This window comes from Rutidosis leptorrhynchoides, chromosome 11 (assembly GCF_046630445.1).
Source record: "Rutidosis leptorrhynchoides isolate AG116_Rl617_1_P2 chromosome 11, CSIRO_AGI_Rlap_v1, whole genome shotgun sequence".
NCBI classification, from domain to species: domain Eukaryota; kingdom Viridiplantae; phylum Streptophyta; class Magnoliopsida; order Asterales; family Asteraceae; genus Rutidosis; species Rutidosis leptorrhynchoides.
Genome location: NC_092343.1, coordinates 342126285 through 342149429, shown reverse-complemented (window position 1 = coordinate 342149429; position 23145 = coordinate 342126285).

Sequence of the window (23145 nt, the reverse complement as noted above, 5' to 3'; positions counted from 1 at the left end):
CGGGTGCTGGTGATAGTGTCGGAAAACATGGGGAAGATCAGAATGACGTTCTTCAGGTGCTGGTGTTAGTGCTTTATATGCGGTATTGGTAGTGGTGTTCAGCAGTGGGCTTTGGCGACGGTGTTTGGCGGTGGTCGCTGGCGGTGTTTTTTGAGATCCATTAGCCTTCCATGAGAAGCTAATTTCTTCACACTATTTAGCAGTATATTCTGTCACTCTTCCTTATCTCTATCGACGTTAACTGAAGCCTCATATACCATTCCATTGCATTCCATTAAAGGTGATAATAGTTTTTGCTTATTACTTTAAGCTTTCCTATTTTACTTCCAACTTGTTTACTACTCTAGTTCATGGAAAATCTAATTGTTTGATGATAAACACCCAACCATTTGATACTTACTAAGTGTTGTGTTTCCATCGGCTGCAATTACAAAACCAATTGAGGACAAGAGGCCCGAACCACCACCAATTGGAACTAAGAGAGGAACCAATGTGTATATATGTGCGTACGTATATCACACGCCCTTATAACATTTACCAGTATGTTGTTCTATCAATTGAAGGTGACAAAGAGAAAGAATGATGGTGGATATGCCCTCACGTGACAGTCATGTGAGGTCAGGGGATTTAACATATTTATCCATAACTTTTGTTAGCCTTAGAGAGTGTACGTGCAAAACATGTAAACCACAAGGACTGTTGGCGCAATTATGTCTTAATTAATTTTGGGCTCAGTGAAAAAACTTTCTTGCTAATTTCCGTGTTATTTATGTTATTGTTATGTGGTATATATTAAATAATACAGGATTTACTTTCCTTTGCTAAAAATGTCTTAGATACTGAAAATCTCATTGAAATCATTTCCAAACAAGTTCGCTAGAATTGGATCTCTACATGGAAAAAAGTAAGTATATATTCCGTATTTTCTTATTTATTACGTTTTTATTTTTATATACTACTGTATTTGAATTGAATTGAATTGAATTAGGTTACGGCGGTTTATTAGGGTTTAGAATAGGTTTTGATATTATGATGATACATATATAGAAGTGGATGATCTTATTTAATTCAGAATAGGTAAGATACTGAATGAATGCAATTGAATTAGGTTATGGATCTGTTGTTTGTAGGTTACGTTTGACTTAAAAAGTAAACTTTAGTAAAAGGCAAAAGTTCAGTTATGTTCGAGCAGCAATAATCTTACCTCCAAGCTCAATTTGGTACGTTATAAAGGAACTTGATGAAGATGATAAGGAGAATATGGTGGTGGATGAAGGTGATAAACAGTTACTGAAACAAACAGAGTGTTAAATCACGCAAGAAGTTCCTCATATCCGTTCAATTGCTAATTGTATCATGTGCAGTAACAAGCCCTCAATTTTTTTTATGATATTTTCTTCCTTTGAAGCTTTAATGTAATATAAATGTAATTATTATTACTTGTAATTGAACACTGATCTCTTTCAAAGGGTATATGGGAATTGTTTAACACTATACTCGATGACTTCGATATAATGTTTAGCTTTAATACGTATATGAGAATAGCATGAAGTTAATAGGGGATGGATGAGTAGATTGAGCAAGAAGAGTAAAAGAGTAAAACACATTTCTATAGAACATGTTTAGCATGTGTCAAAATGAGCAGATTTGTCTTCAAACATTTTGTGCCCATTGTCTCCATTTTTAAATAGTACTATAAATACGAAACATGGTTAATATAATAACAATAACAGTAATATATATAACTAATACATATATATATATATATATATATATATATATATATATATATATATATATATATATATATATATATATATATATATATTGTAGTGAACCGAACTTTTTCATGATTATATATTAAATGAAAACTATATTTGCATGATTAAATGTTTCCAACATGTTAAGCAATCAAACTTGTTAAGACTTGATTAATTGAAATGAGTTTCATGTAGACAATTGACCACCCAAGTTGACCGACGATTCACGAACGTTAAAAACTTGTAAAAACTACATGATGATATATATATATGGTTAACATGAGATTATGATAAGTAAGTATCTTACTAAGTGTATTAACAATGAGTGATATACATAAAAATGAGATTATTGAATTAAGAAACTCGAAATGATATATATAACGATTATCGTTATAACAACGTCTTACTAAATACATATGAATCATATTAAGATATAGATACACTATGTTTAACATGATAAAATGATAATTAAGTATATCATTAAGTGTGTTAACAATGAACTACATATGTAAAAACAAGACTACTAACTTAAGCATTTCGAAACGAGACATATATGTAACGATTATCGTTGTAACAACATTTTAATGTATATATATCATATTAAGATATATTCATACATCATAATATCATTATAATGTAATAATTTAACATCTCATTAGATATAATAAACAATGGGTTAACAACATTAAATGAGATCGTTAACTTAAAGGTTTCAAAACAACACTTACATGTAACGACTAACGATGACTTAACGACTCAGTTAAAATGTATATACATGTAGTATATTAAGATGTATTTGTACACTTTTGAAAGAATTCAAGACACATATCAAAGTACTTCTACTTAACAAAAATGCTTACAATTACATCCTCATTCATTTTCATCAACAATTCTACTCGTATGCACCCGTATTCGTACTCGTACAATACACAGCTTCTAGATGTATATACTATTGGTATATACACTTCAATGATCAGCTCCTTAGCAGCCCATGTGAGTCATTAAATATGTGGGAACCATCATTTGGCAACTAGCATGAAATATCTCACAAAATTACAAAAAATATTATAAATCATTCATGAATTATTTACATGAAAACAAACTTACACATCGTTTATATCTAATCCATATACCAACGACCAAAAACACCTACAAACACTTTCATTCTTCAATTTTCTTTATCTAATTGATCTCTCTCAAGTTCTATCTTCAAGTTCTAAGTGTTATTCATAAATTCTATAAGTTCTAGTTTCATAAAATCAAAAATACTCTCAAGTTTACAAGTCTACTTCCAAGCTTTCTAATCCATTTCAAGTAATCATCCAATCTCAAAAAATCTTTCTTATTTACAGTAAGATATCTTTCTAATTCAAGGTAATACTCATATTTAAACTTTGGTTCAATTTCTATAACAATATTATTTCGAGTGATAATCTTACTTGAACTTGTTTTCGTGTCATGATTCTACTTCAAGAACTTTCAAGCCATCCAAGAATCCTTTGAAGCTAGATCAATTTTTGTCACTTCCAGTAGGTTTACCTACTAAAATTGAGGTAGTAATGATGTTCATAATATCATTTGATTCATATATATAAAACTATCTTATTCGAAGATTTGAACATGTAATCACTAGAACATAGTTTAGTTAATTCTAAACTTGTTCGCAAATAAAGTTAATCCTTCTAACTTGACTTTTAAAATCAACTAAACACATGTTCTATATCTATATGATATGTTAACTTAATGATTTAAAACCTGAAAACATGAAAAACACCGTAAAACCGGACATACGCCGCCGTAGTAACACCGCGGGCTGTTTTGGGTTAGTTAATTAAAAACTATGATAAACTTTGATTTAAAAGTTGTTCTTCTGAGAAAATGATTTTTCTTATGAACATAAAACTATATCCAAAAACCATGGTTAAACTCAAAGTGGAAATATATTTTTCAAAATGGTCATCAAGATGTCGTTCTTTCGACGGAAATGACTACCTCTTTAAAAAATGACTTGTACCCTGTATTTCTGACTATAAACTTATACTTTTTTCTATTTAGTTTCATAAATTTCAGTTCATTATGAAACCATAGCAACTTGAATCACTCAAAACGGATTTGAAATGAAGAAATGACGGGTAAAACAAAATTGGATAAATTTGCTAGTTTTAGCTACGAAAATTTTGTAACAAATCTAGACTAATTATATCCTAACTAATTTATATTGTATTATACATATTATGTAATCTTGGGATACCATAGACACGTATACAATATTTTGACATATCATATCGACCCATATATATATATATATATATATATATATATATATATATATATATATATATATATATATATATATATATATATATATATATATATATATATATATATATATATATATATATATATATATATATATCGGAACAACCATAGACACTCTATATGCAGTAATGTTTGAGTTAGCTATACAGGGTTGAGGTTGATTCCAAAATAATATATATACTTTGAGTTGTGATCTAGCCTGAGACTTGTATACACTGGGTCGTGGATTGATTCGAGATAATATATATTAATTTATTTCAGTACATCTAACTGTGGACAACTAGGTGTAGGTTACTAACGAGGACTGCTGACTTAACAAACTCAAAACATAAAAACGTAATAAAAAAAATGTTGTAAACATATTTTGAACATACTTTGATATATATGTACATATTTGTTATAGGTTAGTGAATCGACCAGTGGCCAAGTCTTACTTCCCGACGAAGTAAAAATATGTGAAAGTGAGTTATAGTCCCACTTTTAAAATCTGATATTTTTGGGATGAGAATACATGCATTTTTATAAATGTTTTACGAAATAGACACAAGTAATCGAAACTACATTCTATGGTTGAATTATTAAACCGAATATGCCCCTTTTAGCTTGGTAGCCTAAGAATTAGGGAACTGGCCCCTAATTGACGCGAATCCTAAAGGTAGATCTACTGGAACTAACAACCCCCATTCTGGAATTTGGAATGCTTTAGTACTTCGAGTTTATCATGTCCGATGGGTGTCCCAGAATGATGGGGATATTCTATATGTATCTTGTTAATGTCGGTTACCAGGTGTTCACCATATGAATGATTTTTGTCTCTATGCAGTTTGCGAAATGCCTGATATGAGATGTGTTATAAAAATGAAATCTTGTGGTCTATTATTATGATTTGATAATATATAGGTTAAACCTATAACTCACCAACATTTTTGTTGACGTTTTAAGCATGTTTATTCTCAGGTGATTATTAAGAGCTTCCGCTGTTGCATACTAAAATAAGGACAGGATTTGGAGTCCATGCTTGTATAATATTGTATAAAAACTGCATTCAAGAAACTTATTTCGATGTAATATATTTTTATTGTTAACCATTATGTAATGGTCGTGTGTAAACGGTATATTTTAGATTATCATTATTTGATAATCTACGTAATGTTTTTTTAAAACCTTTATCGATAAAATAAAGGTTATGGTTGTTTTAAAAATGAATGCAGTCTTTGAAAAACGTCTCATATAGAGGTCAAAACCTCGCGATGAAATCAATTAATATGGAACGTTTATAATCAATATGAACGGGACATTTCAGTTGGTATCCGAGCGTTGGTCTTAGAGAATCAGAAAATTTGCATTAGGGTGTGTCTTATCGAGTTTGTTAGGATGCATTAGTGAATCTGGACTTCGACCGTGTTTTCTTTAAAAATGATTGCTTAATATTTTTTTGTTGGAAACTACAAATTGTAACATGTAAATATTATGTGATATATTAATCTCTTAACATGTTTGATATTGTGTGATAGATGTCTACCTCTAGTACATATCCCATCGACTCACCTAATAATAATGAAGAGTCGAATATATATTGGGAAGATTCACAAAGTCCCGAAGAGGAACCGGAAGAAGAGGAACTGGAAGAAGAGGAACCGGAAGAAGAAGAGGTTCCGGGGGAGGAAATATTAGGAACCACAGAAAAACATATAAGTAAAAGAAAACCCTCAACGAATGGACCAAAATTAATAATGGTCAATGGTGTTTCCACCGAGGAAGCAAAATATTGGGAAGATTACCAATTTTTCGATGAATCGGATCCCGATGAGGATTCTGATGATGTTATAGAAATTACCTCGACCCAATTTGAAAAAGCAAAAGAAAATAATAAGGGAAAGGGCATCAAAATAGAGAAACCTGATTCCAACCCCGATGAACTTTATATGTATCGTCAACACCCGTATTTCTTAAGTTGTAACAATAACCCGGGAACCTCTAAGCCACCAGGTTTTTCTAAACCATTTGTGAAAACAACGGCTCGTATTAGAGGAACATCATATATCCCTAGAAAATTAGCAAAAAGAAACAGGTCCGAAGAGGAAGAAACTAGTGAGTCGGAATAAAGAGTTGTAATCATGAGGTGTAAAATATGTAAAATAAGTGTGCTTGTACTTTTCTTGTTGTATGTGAAAATTGCTTGTATTATTTGATAATTATCTTTTATGAATCTAATTCTCGTCTGTTTTACAGTATAAAAACACAATGGACGTTAAGGATAGACAACCAAAAATTTTAAAAGACCTACCCGGGGACATGATTGATGAAATCTTGTCTAAAGTCGGTCAGAATTCGTCGGCACAATTATTTATGGCAAAACTAGTTTGTAGAACATTTGAAGAACGTTCCAGGCATGCCTTACTTTATAAAAGGCTTTCATTTGAAAGATGGGATATATCACATTGGGGAGACCGTAAGTTACGCGTTAAATGCGGGGAACCCAAATGCAATTTTACGCTATGGGTTAAAAACCTATTTTGACTCAACATATCCCAATGTAGGACTTCATGAGTTAGAAAGAGCTTCTAACATGCAACATAAAGAAGCATGTTATGCTTACGGGTTAGTGATGTTCGCTTCTCACCAAAGTGAGAAAAAGAACATCGGATTACGTCTGTTAAATAAAACATTCCCACAAGTGACGGATTCAGTAGTTAGGGTGAGAAACAAGGTTTTTAGATAATTACGGGGCTGTTGGGCATTACGAAACCCTCGTCCTTTTTACGACGTTACAACATGCTGCCTAGCCAACGGTCATAACGGTTATTTTCCACAAGACCAAGGATAGGAAGTAGTCTTAGTAAAACCAGAATGCATGACTTGTTTCTGGACTTATGAATTACGTGTTTTTATTGCCTTTACTGAACAACTTGCGTATTAACTAGGATTGTTGTCACAACTATTTTGTATCAAAGTTATTGTGTGCTATATTTCATGCTATATGTATTATAGCGGTATTGTAAGTTTGTAAAATATTGTATAAAAGTTTGAACGCGAAATATTATTATAATCAGTTTTTCATATAGAATTGTAGTAGTTGAATGGTATATTAGCTACTAAGTATGAACTTAACGGGTAGGTACTACCCGAATTAAAACTATAAAACGCTAATATGAAGAAAAAGCTTTTATAAATGAGTTCATATTATGCTACGAAATACTATTGACTACTCTTAACATTCTATATGATTAACTCAATTCTTTTGGGCTATTTTTGAAGGAAATGGCACCGACGACTCGTCAGAATTTGAACATGAACTAGGAAGACTTCCGTGTTTTCCTGGCAGCAAATATAGCCACAGTACAGGCTGCAATGCAAAACAACAACAATAACTCTGAATCTAGCAATACAAATAACGCCACAAGAAATCGTGTAGGATGCTCCTACAAAGAATTCATTGCCTGTAAACCTCTGAAATTCGATGGAACCGAGGGTCCAATTGGATTGAAACGGTGGACCAAAAAGGTTGAATCGGTGTTTGCCATAAGTAAGTGTACTGAAGAAGACAAAGTAAAGTACGCTACGCATACCTTCACAGGTACTGCGTTAACATGGTGGAATACCTAACTAGAACAAGTGGGACAAGATGCTGCGTACGCACTACTGTGGTCAGCATTCAAACATCTGATGACTGAGCAGTATCATCCCAGAAGCGAGGTCAACAAGCTAAAAATAGAGCTTAAGGGATTACGAACACAAGGATTCGATATTACCACATACGAACGACGATTCACGAAGTTGTGCTTATTGTGCCCGAGAGCGTTCGAAGATGAAGAGGAGAAAATCGACGCATTTGTAAAAGGGTTACCAGAAAGGATCCAAGAAGATATAAGTTCACATGAGCCCGCTTCCATACAAAAGGCGAGTCGAATGGCTCATAAACTCATAAATCAGATTGAGGAAAGAGTTAAAGAGCAGACGGCTGATGAAGCCAACATGAAACAAATCAAAAGAAAGTGGGAAGAAACCAGTGACAAGGGTCACAATTTTAACAATCAACACAACAATCACAACTTCAATCGCACCAATTATCGCAACAATAATCATTCCAACAACAACTACAACAACTATCCTAACAACAATAACCACCACAACAATCGTCCCAACATCAATAACAACCGCAACAACAACAATTCCTATAACAATAATAATTAGAAAAAGCCATGCCAAAGGTGTGAAGAGTACCACCCGAAGGAGTTCTGCATGACATATTGCACCAAGTGTAAAAGAACTGGCCATGGTGCGAGAAAGTGTGAGGTCTACGGCCCAATGAATAATAGAAATAAAAGAACAGATAATGTCAGAACAAGTAATACCGCCTTTGTTTGTTATGGATGTGGAAAACCGGGCCACATTAGGAGTAATTGCCCGAACTCAGAGAAAAATAATGGGCAAAGTCGTGGAAGAGTTTTCAATATTAATACGGCAGAAGTGCAAGAAGACCCGAAGCTTGTTACGGGTACGTTTCTTATTGATGAAAAACCTGCTTATGTTTTATTTGATTCGGGTGCGGATAGAAGCTATATGAGTAGAGATTTTTATGCTAAATTAAGTGGTCCATTGACGCCTATAAATAATAAATTTTCACTCGAATTAGTAAACGTTAAATTAATTTCGGCAGATAAAATATGTCGGAATCGAGAAATTAAATTGGTTAGCGAAACGTTTAAGATTGATTTGATACCAGTAGAGTTAGGGAGTTTTGATGTGATAATTGGCATGGACTGGTTGAAAAGGAGAGAGCAGAGATCGTATGTTACAAAAATGCAATTCGCATTGTACGAGAAGAAGGAAAACCCTTAATGGTGTATGGAGAAAAGAGCAACGCGAAGCTAAATCTTATTAGTAATTTGAAGGCGCAAAAGCTAATAAGAAAAGGTTGCTATGCTGTTTTAGCACATGTCGAGAAAGTACAAACCGAAGAAAAGAACATCAATGATGTTCCCGTTGCAAAAGAATTTCCTGATGTATTTCTGAGAGAATTACCGGGACTACCTCCACACCGATCCGTTGAATTTCAAATAGATCTTATACCAGGAGCTGCACCAATAGCTCGTGCTCCATACAGACTCGCACCCAGCAAAATGAAGGAACTTCAAAGCCAATTACAAGAAATTTTAGAGCGTGGTTTTATACGACCAAGTACATCACCATAGGGAGCCCCTATTTTGTTTGTCAAAAAGAAGGATGGTACATTCAGGTTGTGTATCGACTACCGAGAGTTGAACAAACGTACCATCAAGAACCGTTATCCACTACCGAGAATTGACGACTTATTTGATCAACTACAAGGCTCGTCAGTTTATTCGAAGATTGATTTACGTTCTGGGTATCATCAAATGCGAGTGAAGGAGGATGATATTCCGAAGACTGCTTTCAGAACGCGTTACGGTCATTACGAGTTTATGGTTATGACGTTTGGGTTGACTAACGCACTAGCTGTGTTCATGGACCTCATGAACCGAGTGTGTGGACCATACCTTGACAAGTTTGTCATTGTTTTCATCGATGACATACTTATTTACTCAAAGAATGATCAAGAGCACGAAGAACATTTGAGAAAAGTGCTAGAGTTGTTGAGGAAAGAAAAACTGTACGCTAAATTTTCAAAGTGTGCATTTTGGTTGGAAGAAGTTCAATTCCTCGGTCACATAGTGAACAAAGAAGGTATTCAAGTGGATCCGGCAAAGATTGAAACCGTTGAAAAGTGGAAAACCCCAAAAACTCCGAAGCATATACGTCAATTTTTAGGATTGGCTGGTTACTACAGAAGATTCATCCAAGACTTTTCCAAAATAGCAAAACCCTTGACTGCATTAACGCATAAAGGGAAGAAATTTGAATGGAAGGATGAGCAGGAGAAAGCGTTTCAATTGTTGAAGAAAAAGTTAACTACGGCACCTATATTGTCATTGCTTGAAGGGAATGATGATTTTGTGATATATTGTGACGCTTCAAAGCAAGGCCTCGGTTGTGTATTAATGCAACGAACAAAAGTAATTGCTTATGTGTCTAGACAATTGAAGATTCACGAGCAGAATTATACGACGCATGATTTGGAATTAGGCGCGGTTGTTTTTGCATTAAAGACATGGAGGCACTACTTATATGGGGTCAAAAGTATTATATATACCGATCACAAAAGTCTCCAACACATATTTAATCAGAAACAACTAAACATGAGGCAGCGTAGGTGGATTGAGTTATTGAATGATTACGATTTCGAGATTCGTTACCATCTGGGGAAGGCGAATGTGGTGGCCGACGCTCTGAGTAGAAAGGACAGAGAACCTATGCGGGTAAAAGCTATGAATATAATTATTCGTACTAACCTTACTACTCAAATAAAGGAGGCGCAGCGGGGAGTTGTAAGAGAAGGGAATTTGAAGAATGAAATACCCAAAGGATCGGAGAAACACCTTAATATTCGGGAAGACGGAACCCGATATAGAGCTGAAAGAATTTGGGTGCCAAAGTTTGGAAATGTGAGAGAAATGGTACTTAAGGAAGCACATAAAACCAGATATTCAATACATCCTAGAGCGGGGAAGATGTACAAAGATCTCAAGAAACACTTTTGGTGGCCGGGTATGAAAGCCGATATTGCTAAATATGTAGAAGAATGTTTGACGTATTCTAAGGTCAAAGCTAAAAATCAGAAACCATCAGGTCTACTTCAGCAACCTGATATCCCAGAATGGAAATGGGAAAATATTACCATGGATTTCATTACTAAATTGTCAAGGACTGCAAGTAGTTATGATACTATTTGGGTAATAGTCGATCGTCTCACCAAATCAGCACATTTTCTGCAAATGAGAGAAGATGACAAAATGGAGAAGTTGGCGCGATTATACTTGAAAGAAGTTGTCTCCAGATATGGAATACCAATCTCTATTATCTCTGATAGGGATGGCAGATTTGTTTCAAGGTTTTGGCAGACATTACAGCAAGCATTAGGAACTCGTCTAGACATGAGTACTGCCTATCATCCACAGACTGATGGGCAGAGCGAAATGACGATACAAACGCTTGAAGACATGCTACGAGCATGTGTTATTGATTTTGGAAACAGTTGGGATCGACACCTACTGTTAGAAGAGTTTTCCTACAACAACAGTTACCACTCGAGTATTGAGATGGCACCGTTTGAGGCACTTTATGGTAGAAAGTGCAGGTCTTCGATTTGTTGGAATGAAGTTGGGGATAGAAAAATTACGGGTCCGACTATAATTCAAGAAACTACCGAGAAGATCATTCAAATTCTACAACGGCTAAAAACCGCCCAAAGTCGACAAAAGAGCTACGCGGACATTAAAAGAAAAGATATAGAATTTGAAATTGGAGAGATGGTCATGCTTAAGGTTTCACCTTGGAAAGGTGTTGTTCGATTTGGTAAACGGGGGACACTAAATCCAAGATACATCGGGCCATTCAAGATTATAGATCGTGTCGAACCCGTAGCTTACCGACTTGAGTTACCTCAACAACTCGTGGCTGTACATAACACTTTCCACGTCTCGAATTTGAAGAAATGTTTTGCTAAAGAAGATCTCACTATTCCATTAGACAAAATCTAAATCAACGAAAAACTTCAATTCATTGAAGAACCCGTCGAAATAATGGATCGTGAGGTTAAAAGACTTAAGCAAAACAAGATACCAATTGTTAAGGTTCGATGGAATGCTCATAGAGGACCCGAGTTCACCTGGGAATGTGAAGACCAGATAAAGAAGAAATACCCGCACTTATTTCCAGAAGATGCGTCAACACCTTCAACCGCTTAAAATTTCGGGACGAAATTTATTTAACGGGTAGGTACTGTCGTGACCCGAACTTTTCCATGATTATATATTAAATGAAAACTATATTTGCATGATTAAATGTTTCCAACATGTTAAGCAATCAAACTTTTTAAGACTTGATTAATTGAAATGAGTTTCATGTAGACAATTGACCACCTAAGTTGACCGGCGATTCACGAACATTAAAAACTTGTAAAAACTACTTGATAATATATATATATATATATATATATATATATATATATATATATATATATATATATATATATATATATATATGGATATATATGGTTAACATGAGATTATAATAAGTAAGTATCTTACTAAGTGTATTAACAATGAGTGATATACATAAAAATGAGATTATTGAATTAAGAAACTCGAAACGATATATATAACGATTATCGTTATAACAACGTCTTACTAAATACATATGAATCATATTGAGATATAGATACACTATGTTTAACATGATAAAATGATAATTAAGTATATCATTAAGTGTGTTAACAATGAACTACATATGTAAAAACAAGACTACTAACTTAAGGATTTCAAAACGAGACATATATGTAACGATTATCGTTGTAACGACATTTTAATGTATATATATAATATTAAGATATATTCATACATCATAATATCATTATAATGTAATAATTTAACATCTCATTAGATATAATAAATAATGGGTTAACAACATTAAATGAGATCGTTAACTTAAAGGTTTCAAAACAACACTTACATGTAACGACTAACGATGACTTAACGACTCAGTTAAAATGTATATACATGTAGTGTATTAAGATGTATTTGTACACTTTTGAAAGAATTCAAGACACATATCAAAGTACTTCTACTTAACAAAAATGCTTACAATTACATCATCATTCATTTTCATCAACAATTCTACTCGTATGCACCCGTATTCGTAGTTGTACAATACACAGCTTCTAGATGTATATACTATTGGTATATACACTTCAATGATCAGCTCCTTAGCAGCCCATGTGAATCATTAAACATGTGGGAACCATCATTTGGCAACTAGCAAGAAATATCTCACAAAATTACAAAAAATATTATAAATCATTCATGAATTATTTACATGAAAACAAACTTACACATCGTTTATATCTAATCCATATACCAACGACCAAAAACACCTACAAACACTTTCATTCTTCAGTTTTCTTTATCTAATTAATCTCTCTCAAGTTCTATCTTCAAGTTCTAAGTGTTCTTCATAAATTCTATAAGTTCTAGTTTCATAAAATCAAGAATACTCTCAAGTTTACAAGTCTACTTCCAAGCTTTCTAAACCATTTCAAGTAATCATCCAATCTCAAGAAATCTTTCTTATTTACAGTAAGATATATTTCTAATTCAAGGTAATACTCATATTCAAACTTTGGTTCAATTTCTATAACTATAACAATCTTATTGCGAGTGATAATCTTACTTGAACTTGTTTTCGTGTCATGATTCTACTTCAAGAACTTTCAAGCCATCCAAGAATCCTTTGAAGCTAGATCAATTTTTGTCACTTCCAGTAGGTTTACCTACTAAACTTGAGGTAGTAATGATGTTCATAACATCATTTGATTCATATATATAAAATTATCTTATTCGAAGATTTGAACATGTAATCACTAGAACATAGTTTAGTTAATTCTAAACTTGTTCGCAAATAAAGTTAATCCTTCTAACTTGACTTTTAAAATCAACTAAACACATGTTCTATATCTATATGATATGCTAACTTAATGATTTAAAACCTGGAAACACGAAAAACACCGTAAAACCGGACATACGCCGTCGTAGTAACACCGCGGGCTGTTTTGGGTTAGTTAATTAAAAACTATGATAAACTTTAATTTAAAAGTTGTTCTTCTGAGAAAATTATTTTTCTTATGAACATGAAACTATATCCAAAAATAATGGAAAAACTCAAAGTGGAAGTATGTTTTTCAAAATGGTCATCAAGATGTCGTTCTTTCGACGAAAATGACTACCTCTTTAAAAAATGACTTGTAACCTGTATTTTCGACTATAAACTTATACTTTTTTCTGTTTAGTTTCATAAATTTCAGTTCATTATAAAACCATAGCAACTTGAATCACTCAAAACGGATTTGAAACGAAGAAATGACGGGTAAAACAAAATTGGATAAATTTGCTAGTTTTAGCTACGAAAATTTTGTAACAAATCTAGTCTAATTATATCCTAACTAATTTATATTGTATTATACATATTATGTAATCTTGAAATACCATAGACACGTATACAATATTTTGACATATCATATCGACCCATCTATATATATATATATATATATATAGATATATATATATATATCGGAACAACCATAGACACACTATATGCAGTAATGTTTGAGTTAGCTATACATGGTTGAGGTTGATTCCAAAATAATATATATACTTTAAGTTGTGATCTAGCCTGAGACTTGTATACACTGGGTCATGGATTGATTCGAGATAATATATATTGATTTATTTCAGTACATCTAACTGTGGACAACTAGTTGTAGGTTACTAACGAGGACTGCTGACTTATCAAACTCAAATCATAAAAACGTAATAAAAAAATGTTGTAAACATATTTTGAACATACTTTGATATATATGTACATATTTGTTATAGGTTCGTGAATCGACCAGTGGCCAAGTCTTACTTCCCGACGAAGTAAAAATCTGTGAAAGTGAGTTATAGTCCCACTTTTAAAATATGATATTTTTGGGATGAGAATACATGCAATTTTATAAATGTTTTACGAAATAGACACAAGTAATCGAAACTATATTCTATGGTTGAATTATTAAACTGAATATGCCCCTTTTAGATTGGTAGCCTAAGAATTAGGGAACTGGCCCCTAATTGACGCGAATCCTAAAGGTAGATCTACGGGAACTAACAACCCCCATTCTGAAATTTGGAATGCTTTAGTACTTCGAGTTTATCATGTTCGATGGGTGTCCCAGAATGATGGGGATATTGTATATGCATCTTGTTAATGTCGGTTACCAGGTGTTTACCATATGAATGATTTTTGTCTCTATGCAGTTTGCGAAATGCCTGATATGAGATGTGTTATAAAAATGAAATCTTGTGGTCTATTATTATGATTTGATAATATATAGGTTAAACCTATAACTCACCAACATTTTTGTTGACGTTTTAAGCATGTTTATTCTCAGGTGATTATTAAGAGCTTCCGCTGTTGCATACTAAAATAAGGACAGGATTTCGAGTCCATGCTTGTATGATATTGTGTAAAAACTGCATTCAAGAAACTTATTTCGATGTAATATATTTTTATTGTAAACCATTATGTAATGGTCGTGTGTAAACGGTATATTTTAGATTATCATTATTTGATAATCTACGTAATGTTTTTTTTAAAACCTTTATCGATAAAATAAAGGGTATGCTTGTTTTAAAAATGAATGCAGTCTTTGAAAAACATCTCATATAGAGGTCAAAACCTCGTGACGAAATCAATTAATATGGAACGTTTATAATCAATATGAACGGGAAATTTCATATATATAACTGAATATAGCAATTTAAGAACTTGTATGCATAAAAATAGAATTTGAGTAGGCCATTAACCTCAATGAGTGGTTCCCTTCCCTGTGACAACTTTTTTATGATTCATTTGAGATATATATAACACAATCTAAATCGATATTGGATATATTCATAATTAAAAGTACCATATGTCCATTGATCTTCACATAAATTTTTTCAGTTTCGATATTCTTCATATTTGATAAAAAGAAATACCTTTCTTACCTTGTTTGATTGAATCTTTCATCATCTTCTTCTTTATTCATCATGCCTCCCAGACCTGTCAATCCTCTTCATGATGTGTTACGCGCATCTAGCAACGTCGATCAAGCTTATCTTGATAGAATTTATTATCTATATCCTCGATTACGAAGTCTGGGGTGGGTGATAACTAGGTCTCAACAGCGTGCACACGGTCCTCCTCCAAATCAACGTGCTATCTATTTAAGGCCTTTAGAGGTTTCGAATCTCAGGTATCCCTTCACACCATTTTTTGTGAAGGTGCTTGATTTCTTCGGCCTCAACATTGCACTTTTGCATCTAAATGCCATTCATTCTATCGTGTTATTTGAAATGTACTTCAACGGCCTAGGGATGGTTTTGAGTTTGAATATTTTCAGGAGCATATTCTGTCTGACACCGTACCGCAGAGGGTGGTATACTTTTACTGACGAGATCGAGTTTCTTGGGGAGCCGTCAGTGATTGTAGATGAATGGGTGCAATCGTTTGTTTTCGCAAACTGTTCTGATTTCCCGCTGAGGGATGCGCAATCTTATGTTTTTAGGACTGTTGCTGTACATTGTCCGCTGCAATTATCGGAGTTAGGTATAGAGATGGTTGATCAATTGAAAGGTCTGAAGGTTCCGCAAAGGATGTACAACGAGCACATGTTGGTGATGGCTAATGTTAGCAATAACTTGGAGCATTCTGACAGGGTTCCTGTTGCTCGGAGAGGTGGAAGAGGTATTTATAGTTTATCTTTCTTTTTCATAATTGCGAGTTGTACAATGACATTCATGATTTGTGCAGAATTGACCGTGTCGGAGGTTCTTCGGTCGAGGGGTCTAGACGGAATGGTTTTTATTGACAAAGTGATAGAGGGAGCAGCTCTGGCATCTACCAGCCGTCGTCGGGCACCATCTCCTGATGACTCGGAGTCCACAAGCCGCACAAGGCGTTGGATTGAGCCGACTGCTGCAGATGAAAGTACGTTTTTGACATATTTTTGTCGGCTTGTATCTTTTTAAACGTTGTATACTGACTATGTTTTTCGTGTAGGTCATGCCGGTGTAGCTCCCGCAGATAAGCAGGCGTCCACTTCCGCGATACTGCTGCTAGACGGGGCTGTTTCCCGAGAGAGGGTTGAGCCAATTGTTGAGGAGGGGTGGGTGGCTGAAGAGGAGCTGGTTGTTGAGAGAGAGGCGGTTCAAGGGCACCGTGCCAGCAAGGAGCCTGCCGTGGAGTCTTCAGACTCTCGCCCCCGGCTAACAACAAATACTGGGGAGAATGTTTATGTCTTGCCCGATTGTGATGTTGAGCCGTTTCGTGATCTCCTTCATTGTGCTTCTTCAGACTATCCGATTTTTAAGGAGTATTTGGAGTTTATTACCTTTCTGGCTTTGAAAATAGCGCTAGCTTCGCTTTCTGCAACACAAGCGCGTCACTTGCGTTCTCAATTTGCCGTGTTCGCCCAACATCTTGCGGCAGACAATTTGGGTCGGAGTGAGGCCGATGCCCGTCGTATTCATGAGCACTGTGTGATGTTTGAAAACGATAACCGGCGTATGGAAGCGTTGTCGAGTGAGAATACTCGCCTTGAGAGGAAGCTTACGTCGGCAAAGGAGGCCTTGGCTTCTTCCCGGGATGAGTTGCAAACGTCCCGGGAAGTATTGGAGTCGTCGAAGGCGGCATTGGCCCGGGAGGAGGAGATTGTCACCTTTCTCTCGGATGATAACAAGAAATTACCAAAGAAGGTGTCGGCAACGTTGGGCGAACTTACCCTTCTACAACTTGGTATGCCCGTACTTTTCTCCCGCCTACTGAAGTCCTCTCTTGTTCATCAGCCGTTTAATGCTTTTATTGAGGCCATCAAAAAGTTAACCACTTTTGAGGTTCTTAAATAAGTGCAGTGTTACCTGCCGGCTGGTAGTGCAGCCAAGAAATTGAAGTACAAGCTAAGTGTGTCATGCGTAGATGAGTGCTGGCAAGCGCATGAAGCACTTGGCCAGATTAGTTTTGAAGAATTAGACAGGGTTTGTAGGGATGAAAATTCATCCGTTAAAGATATTGTAAACTTTCAACCGTAGAGATATGCACTCGATTGTTTGTTCTTTTGTGGTGAATGTAACGTTTTACATTTGTTACGTCTTGTGTGTAAACTAGTTTATTTGCATTTGGGTTGTTTGTTGTGTCATGACAATAACGTAGATATCTAGACTACGCGTGAGCATGGTCGAGATGCTTATACGGTAAAACCGGACCATCAATGATTTGGTCGGACACTCTCATTATTTGAGAAGGTTTTTCGAGATGTATCCTCCTACCAACGAAAGCTAGAAGGCATTTCTTCTGGCGGTAGGTCTGAAATATGCTAAAAGACTTATGATTGTGTTTTCGTCATATTCAGAGTCATTACAGTGTACAAGAATGTAAATTGCAAATACATTTAGAACTCATACTTAAAAACAATTTGAGTACATAAGTGTTTGGTGTATCTGCTATCCGGGTGGGTGATCAGTCCTCTCAGTTGCAGGTAAGTTACACATGGTATTTCTTTAAATGGAAAGCATTCCAAGGGCGTTATATCGGGATTCCCTGGTTTTTCCAGGTGGTATGCATCGTAGTTGGTTATGCCAACAACCCTATAAGGTCCTTCCCATCGTAGACCCAGTTTCCCGACATCCTGCTATCGGTTGGCTTCGTTACTTCGTAACACTAAGTCGTGTAGTTGAAATTCCAGTGGTTTGACTTTTTTGTCATAGTGGTTTGCGATTTTTTGCTTCTTCTCGGCCTGCCGGATATGTGCTATTGTTCGTCGTTCTTCAAGAGCGTCTAGGTTTTCTCGCAACGCTTCGTCATTTTGCTGTTCATCGAACGTTGGTATTCGTTTGGTCGGGACAAGAACTTCAGCCGGTATGACCGCTTCAGTGCCGTATACCAGACTGAATGGGGTTTCTTTTGTACTATCTTTCGATGTTGTTCGGTGTGCCCATAGTACATGTTGAAGTTCATCCACCTATCCTTGTTGGTGTTTACCTAGTCTAGCCTTTATTCCGGCAATGATGTCCCTGTTAGTGACCTCAACCTGTCCGTTAGCCTGTGGATATGCCACGGAAGTGAACGATTATTGAATGTCCATGTCTATGCACCAATCTTTGAAAGGATTGTGTGCAAATTGTGTTCCATTGTCGCTGACGATTTCGCGTGGTAAGCCAAAACGACAAACGATACCCTCCCATACGAAGGTTAGGATTTTTCTTTCGGTAATCGTGCTTAACGGTCTTACTTCGATCCATTTTTTAAAGTAATCAATTGCGACGACTAAAAACTTAACATTTTCGACACCTCTTGGGAATGGACCGACAATGTCGATCCCCCACTTGCAGAATGGCCAAGCGGCGTGTATTGGGACCATGTTACGCCGAGGGGATCTGTTGACGGGGGCATGTATTTGACATGCCTCGCAGTTTACGATCAAATCGAATGTGTCCCGGTACATGTGCGGCCAGAAATAACCCATTCTTTGGATCCTGCTGACTATTGTTATGTAGCCAGAGTGTGTCGAGCAAGCTCCTTCGTGCATTTCTTGTATGATTTCTTTGGCATGCGTTGGTCCAACGCATCTCAAATATGGTTCTGCGAATGATTTCCCATACAAGATGCCATCTTTGAAGTGATACATTGGTGCTCGCATCTGTATCCTACGAGCTTTTAGCTTGTCTTCCGGGAGGGTACCATCGGTAAGGTATTGTATGAAAGGTGTCATCCAACAATCTTCATCTGCTATGATTGTTTCCATGAGGGTATCCTCGTCGGTTGACTTCTTTTCCAGTACCTCCACCATGACCTTTTGGTGAAGTGATCGTACAGCAAGGAGGCAAGCTTGCTTAAAGCATCTGCTTTCTTGTTACGGTTGCAGGATATTTGCTCAATTTCGAATGCTACGAAGTTTTTGACTAGCGCCTTTGTAAGCTCTAGGTATTTTTGCATCCATGTGTCTCTTGTTTCGAAGCTACTGTTTAGCTGGCTTGCTACTAGTTGCGAGTCAACGTAAGCCGTGAGCTATTGTACATCGATAATTTTTGCTAAGCGTAATCCGGCTAAGAGGGCTTCGTACTCGGCCTCATTATTTGAGGTGGCGAACTTTAGCCGGATGGCGTAGGTTATCTCTTATCCGTTCGGGGATATGAGGAGCAGACCTGTACCGGCTCCTTTCTTGCTAGATTCCCCGTCTGTATATAGTTCCCAGAATTAGTCCGTGTCCCTTCTTATGATGGGGGTTTTACCTTGTTTGATCATATCGGAAGGGAGCTCTACCAGGAAGTCAGCCATAACTTGGACCTTTACTGAATTCCTTGGGAGAAAGCTGATTTCATGCTCACCGAGTTCAATTGCCCATTTTTCCATCCTTCCGAAAATCTACGGCCTTGTCAAGACGTGTTTGATCGGTTGGTCCGTGAGGACCTGTATCTGATGTGCTTGAAAATATCACCGTAGCTGCCTTGCCCTGTATACCAGAGCATAGATTAACTTTCCCATAGCCGGGTAGTTTACTTCCCCGTTTTGTAATACTTTGCTTACGAAGTATACCAACATTTGAGTTTTACCCCTATCGGTGATTAGCACCGAGCTGATTACCTCGGGGGAAGTGGCAAGGTATACCGTAAGGGTTTCTCCATGTATTGGCGCAGTTAATGTGCACAGTTTTTTTAGGAATGCCTTCATATCCTGGAAGGATTTTTCGCCATCCTCCGTCCAGACGAAGTCTTTCTTGTTCTAGCAACCCTTTAATGTTTGGAAGAAAGGTAGGGATCTGTTGGCAGCCTGTGACAGGAATCATGTTAGTGCCGCTATTTTCCCATTTAGGCTTTGCACGTGTTTTTTTATTCCTTGGCGATTGTATGTTTTCGATTGCTTGAATTATCTTCGGGTTTGCCTTGATTCCTCTTGGGGTAACCGTGAACCTCAAGAATCGACCTTCCTCCATCCCGAAAGAGAATTTTGATGGATTTAGCTTTATATTGATTATGTATAGTGACTCGAATGTTTCGATTATATCTAAAATCATCTGCTCTTCTGAGTTACTTTTGATGACTATGTCGTCTACATACGCTTCGATGTTTCGTCCGATTTTATCCTGGAATGCCTTGTTGATTACTTTATGGTATGTTGCTCCGGCATTCTTTAATCCAAATGCCATTTTGGTATAACAAAAGATGCCTTTGTTTGTGAAGAACGCGGTTTTTTCTTCATCGATTTCTGCCATTGTTATTTGTTGGTAGCCTCTGTACGCATCCAGGAAGCTCTTAAACCTGAAACCCGCGAGAGATTCTACTTTCCAGACAATCTTCGGCAAGGGGTAGTTGTCTTTTGGGAAAGCTTTGTTGATGTCTTTGTAGTCGACACACATACGCCAAGAGCCGTCTGCCTTTTTTACCAGCACAGGATTAGCTACCCATGTCTGGTATTTCACTTCTTTCATTATTCCGGCATCGACAAAGCGTTGTACCTCGTCGTCCAAGAATTTGCTTCGTTTTAATGCCATTGCTCATTTCTTCTAGACAACGAGCGTGATGTTTGGGTTCACGTTTAGCTGGTGTTGTGCTATCTCCCATGGAACTCCGGTCATATCGGATGGCTCTCAAGCGAAGACATCGCTGTTTGCTGCTAGAAGTTTACAGAGTGTGTCCTTTGCGTTAGCGCTCAGAGTCGTTCTAACCTGGATCTGTTGTTCCGAATACTTAGGATTCGGTGACACATAGCCGTCATTGTGCACTATGACGTTATCGGTGCCTTTGAATATCTGCAGGCACTCAATCGGCTCCAGCTCCTGTGTCCGGATTGTTGCTATGCCAGCTGGGGTTGGGAATTTCAGCATGTCGTGTATCGTGGATGTAACTGCTCCACATTTTTGCATGGCATTATGCCCGAGGATGACGTTGTACCATGTGTTTGTTTTGACGATAGAGAACTCTATGTCTGCAGTGCTCTGAAAAGGAATTTCCCTAATATAACTCCCAATGTGATGGAGCCTACCGGCCATGTTGCAGCACTATTGAATCCTGCTAATGGTGAGGTTGCGACTTTCTTCTGCCGGCGAATGCTCTCCGATAACTTCAAGAAGCAGTGTTCGAGCATTACCTCTGCTCCTGCACCAGTATCAGTGTATATTCATCCAATTTGGCAATTGGAGATGTGTGCCCGAATGACAACTGGGTTAGAGGAAGGGTTAATATTAAATAATGATGGGAAGATTATAGGTTCGTGTTTCCATTCATCTAACGCCCATGCTTTTCGTCGTTTCCCTGCAACCATGAGTGAATCATGTATATGTCAGCCTTAGCTGTGTTATTTAGGCTTTCTTCCTCATCGTCTAAGGGGTGGCAAACATGACCCATAAGGGGTGGCCCTGCAAGCTTTGTATTACACCACAAATTTACAATATGTACAATTAACGGGTGGCAAACATGACCCATAAGAATGGCCAGCTGCACCAAACATTATCTTCAGTCCAAGATAATTATATATTTGTGCTAATCAAGGTCGATATCAAAATTAGGAAAATAAACACACCAGAACCACAATTACCCATAATATCTTTGTATATATTCAAAAAAACATATGAAAAACTTATAAGAGTATGAAACTTTTAAGCATAAGTGAACCAAAAGTGACCTGATCAGATTAAGATTAACTATGCATACTACCTAATTATATCTAAGCGGGTCAACCTATCATGGACAATCTTTTACAATTTCATCGTAAGATAATTTTTTGAAATCCTTTTGATGGCACTGTCCAATTTTTTGTCAATAACAATGACCTTAAATGCCTTCACATAATAAAAGTCTAGATTAAGAACAAAGGATAACTAAATCAACCTGGGTATGAGTTTTTTTCTTCCATATAATTCAACCACATTAAAAAGTAAATATAAACTAAAACTGGAAGCATATACAATATTTTCTTACTTGAGGGTGTAATCGAATAGCAAAAAATCTTGTTCTCCTTCCTTTAGTTTTACCAGCAAGCCTTTTTCTTCACCTAATTATTATCAAAAACAAATTCAAAGTACTTTAAGAATTACTTACACACAATATTTTTCTACATCTCATTTTATTCATAATTTACATGAGAAAATTATCAACATAAATTTGTATACAAAAACTATAATCACAACATAACTTCTCGTTTGTTGGATGATGAACATGTTCTTTGCCAGAAATAATCACCGACGACTTCGACTGAACATGTTCTTTGCCGAAAATAATCACCACCATCATTATCCTTACATCAATAAAACAACAAAACCCTAGAAAATCAAGATGCTTACATGAATTCCTCTTCAGTTTCTTCTTCATACAATTTAGTTAAAAACGTGTCGGATTTGCAATCTACAATTTAGAGCATA